The sequence below is a fragment of the Fukomys damarensis genome, unplaced genomic scaffold, assembly GCF_012274545.1.
Source record: "Fukomys damarensis isolate Sample0158 unplaced genomic scaffold, DMR_v1.0_HiC HiC_scaffold_20, whole genome shotgun sequence".
Classification (NCBI taxonomy): domain Eukaryota; kingdom Metazoa; phylum Chordata; class Mammalia; order Rodentia; family Bathyergidae; genus Fukomys; species Fukomys damarensis.
In genome coordinates, this window is record NW_022900932.1 from 25,918,122 (window position 1) to 25,922,037 (window position 3,916).

The following is a 3,916-nucleotide window of genomic DNA, read 5'->3' on the forward strand; positions in this document are numbered from 1 at the left end:
AGCAACTGTCACTTGACAATATCTGGAAATATTTTTGATTGTCACCTGGGAGGGTAGATTGGGAAAGTGGGAGGTGATGCTGCTGAAATCTAGTGGGTAGAGAGGTGGAGGTGTTGCTCAGTTTCCTAAAATGCAGAGAGTAGGCCCCACCCTAGCAAAGAATTATCTGTCCTGGAAACCAGAAGTAAGTAATATTCTAGTAATTGAGGAGATTGAGGTTGGGGGGGGGAAGTGGGGGTGAAAACAATAAAAATATGTTATACGCATGTATTGATAATACCATAATAATCTCATTCTTTAATACCAGTATGTACCAAAAGGAGAATTATTTGTTGAAAAATATCAGTAGTACCAAATAATCTATAATTGATTGTGCTTTATTTAATAAATGTCTTTTGTTAAAAAAGCTTCTGCCAAGCGTGGTGGCGCACATCTGTAATCCCAGCACTCGGGAGGCTGAGGCAGGAGGATCGCTGTGAGTTCGAGACTGGCCTGGGTTATGTAATGAGTTCCAAGTCAGTCTCAACTACATAGTGAGACCCTGTCTCAAAAAAACAACAAACAAACAAACAAAGCTTTTAAATGAACTCTCAAAGTCAAGAAGAAAGGCTTTTTATTCACAAATGTGAGAATGCTTTTATATCAAAGGAGGTAGAACAAATAAAATCAACTTTTTAAAAAAAGGAAGTATATTTTAAGCATAAATATTTTATCAAGTAGATATGGTAGTTGTGTATGGTGGCTGTAATAAATTAATTTGGACACAGTGGTATGAACTTAATTCTTGCTGAGATTCTGGTCATAAACTGAATTGGATTAGAATTGAATCACATTCAATGATTAGGTTCAGTGTTGACCTTTGGGGAAATTTGATTCAGTTCTTGTCTAATTCAGTTTGCAACCAGAATCATAGAAAGTTCTTAAACTGAGGTACCATTGTTTATCAATACAGCTTCCAAGTGAAAATATTTCAGTTTCAACCATAGGCATTGTATTTTTTTCATATCCTAAAATGTGAGTGATCTTTCATTTAAAAACTATTCCAGTCAACCATGATTATTGAAGATGGCTTCATATTACGAAATTTTTCTAATTTCTGAAGAAAAACAGTTTGCTTTTCAACAAGTATAAATTGTATTTAGTAAAACATTTGAGGATTCAGTATATAATGTTTAAAACTGTTGTGTAGTGTATCAACACAGGAATGGCATTTGCAAAATTTACAAATATGAGCTTTAATTCTGATGAGTCCACAGTGGTTATATTAAACATAATTTCATTAATATAGAAATATGAATTATGTGCTAGATGATGAAATGCCCCCTCTCAATATATTTTGTTACAGAATGAAATTAACAAAGGACTGTTGCTGAATCACAAAAAGGAATGTTGTTCCTATGTGCTAGTAGCCAAGGTCATGAGCTCTCTCATCCATTTTTCACTTCATGATATCAGGAATGTCATTTAAAAAGTGCTAATTATCTGAAATGATGCCTGTTATCTATAGGGACTAATATGCTGTGATGAATAATTATTATACAGTAGTATTTTAGATTATCAATAACATTCACCAAGGAGGAGAATTTTAAATTCATCCATCTCATAATCATTGTGTTCACAGCTGTTAGTACTAATAGTCAAGCTTTCCAGTAGTCCTGCTTATATAACTACATTTTAAGCTATTTCTGAAGGACTTAGTATGCCCCTCATTGAAGGAATCTAGGAGACACACTTAACATCTGAAATTGCTGTGAAAAATAAACATTTTTGGTCATTTACTTCTTGATTAAATGGGAGTCCTTACCCACTGGATCAGGACCTTTTATATTGGCCATAGCCCTTGTCTTAGATAGTTAAAAAGTCTGCTGATTGAATTAAATTAGTTTGTCCTTCTATTTCTGTTGCCTTTCCTATTATTCACATATTAGAAGATTTCTCTAAAAATTGAGTTTGATCATACAAGTTTTCTTAAAAGTTTCCATCTCTGGAAGCCTTTAACAAAGTGTGGGCAACATTTATAGCACATATAACATGCTAGATGTATATCAAACATAGGCATTTTATGTGTAATTTACAGTAAACATCTAGATACAACGGGTTTCTAGATTTTTTTTTATTGTACTTTTTCTGCCTAGAGAGCCTTTTTAGTTTTATTTTCCACAAAAATGCTTCCTTTTTTGTCAAACAACTTAAACATCATCTTCTCTGGGAAGCATTCTTAAGCTGCTTCAGATAAAAATACTGTGGTATCCCACGGGGACCTAATTATAACACTTGTCATATAGTATTATACTTCATGTGAATACTTGCTCTCCTAGTCAGGTAAGGGAGGTTTACATAGCCTGTGATTAGAATCATAAAATGGTTTTAACTGTTAGACAGTAATTCTAGAAAAGCAAATTTTGTTTCTCACCTTGACTCTCTCTGCTGTTTAATTTTGCCCTTAGTATTATTCTTCTACCTACATCAGTCTTATTTATTATTTTTCTCTTTCTAAGAATATTTCCATGCTCTGATCCATTGATGATCAAGAGGTTTTGAATGTTTTTAGGAGAGGGAAGAGGACGTTTTGTTGTGTGATGAGGAAAGTGTAGGACTATGAAACTGCTTTGGCTGTCTGGATGCTGCCTTCATTGCTGGCTCTTTAGAATGGTCTGTTTCTGGGGGAAAAAAAACGCCATACTTTTGTTCAAATCACTTGGTTTATCTGTCCAGAGAATTCTGTCCTGTTCAGCAAGATAAAGTAACTTAGAGGTAGTAAGAAAGACAAAAAGAAATTGGGGTTAAATAAATAAATATAGAGGGCTGGGGCTTTAGCTCAGTGGCATTGTGCCTGCCTCACAAGCACAAAGTCCTGAGTTTGATCCCAGGTACCACCAAAAATAAATAAATAAACAAACAAACAAACAAATAAATAAATGAATAAAGCAAGCAAGCTTTGGAAGATTCTAGATCAGCAATTCATTATTTTGAGAATTTATAAAAAGAATTTAAAAATTATCATTTTTCCTGTACAAACTGTATTTCAGGGTAACCAAATAGTTAACTAGGGAAAGCCTTTTTGAAAAAGAATTCACATAACAAATGCAGGTAGAATGATAGAATTGGAAAATCATTTGTGGGCAAATCCTGAGGAAGTAATGGAAAATTGATCTCATTGGGTGAATCAGACTAGTGATACTTTATAATAATTGCTCTAAGTAGTGCAACCAGACATGTACTCTGTGTCTTAATGTAATGGGTTAGAAAAGTATACGTATCATCTATGCGAAAAACTGAAACTGAATCATGTCTGTAGATCTTACTAACAGTTTATAAGAAATATATAGAACAGAGAGATAAATTAGCACTATGAAGAAATGCCTTAGTTTAATGTGGGGAAATTTATGTAGGACGAATGAATTATTATAGATTATCTGAGATTTGAAGAAACATGTCAGTCAGATACAATGTATAGTTCTTGGTTTTGTTTCTGATTTGGACAAACTAAGAGTAAAATTTTTATTTTTGGATAACTGACATTTGAGTATGGACTACAAATTAGAAGATATTATGGAATTTTGGCTAATTTTGTGAGCTGTGATATTGACACTGTAGTGTCAATTTATAGAAAAGTCTGGTCCCAGTGTATTCTTTACTGTTTATGGGTGAAAAGAAATATCAATTTGCTTTAAAATATCTTGGGGGTTGTAGTGGTGGGAATTGGCATTGCAGGATAGAAGAGATGGGATTGGTGAAATACTGATATTGTTAAGTTGAATAATGTATACATGGGCATTTATTCTACTCTCATGTGCATGTTTGAAAAATTTTAAAACCAAAACCAGAAAAAGAATAAAGCCTTAAAAATATATAGAATACAATTTCTAGTGGCCTACATAGAAAGAAAACTGGGTCAGCATTATAATTCATATAT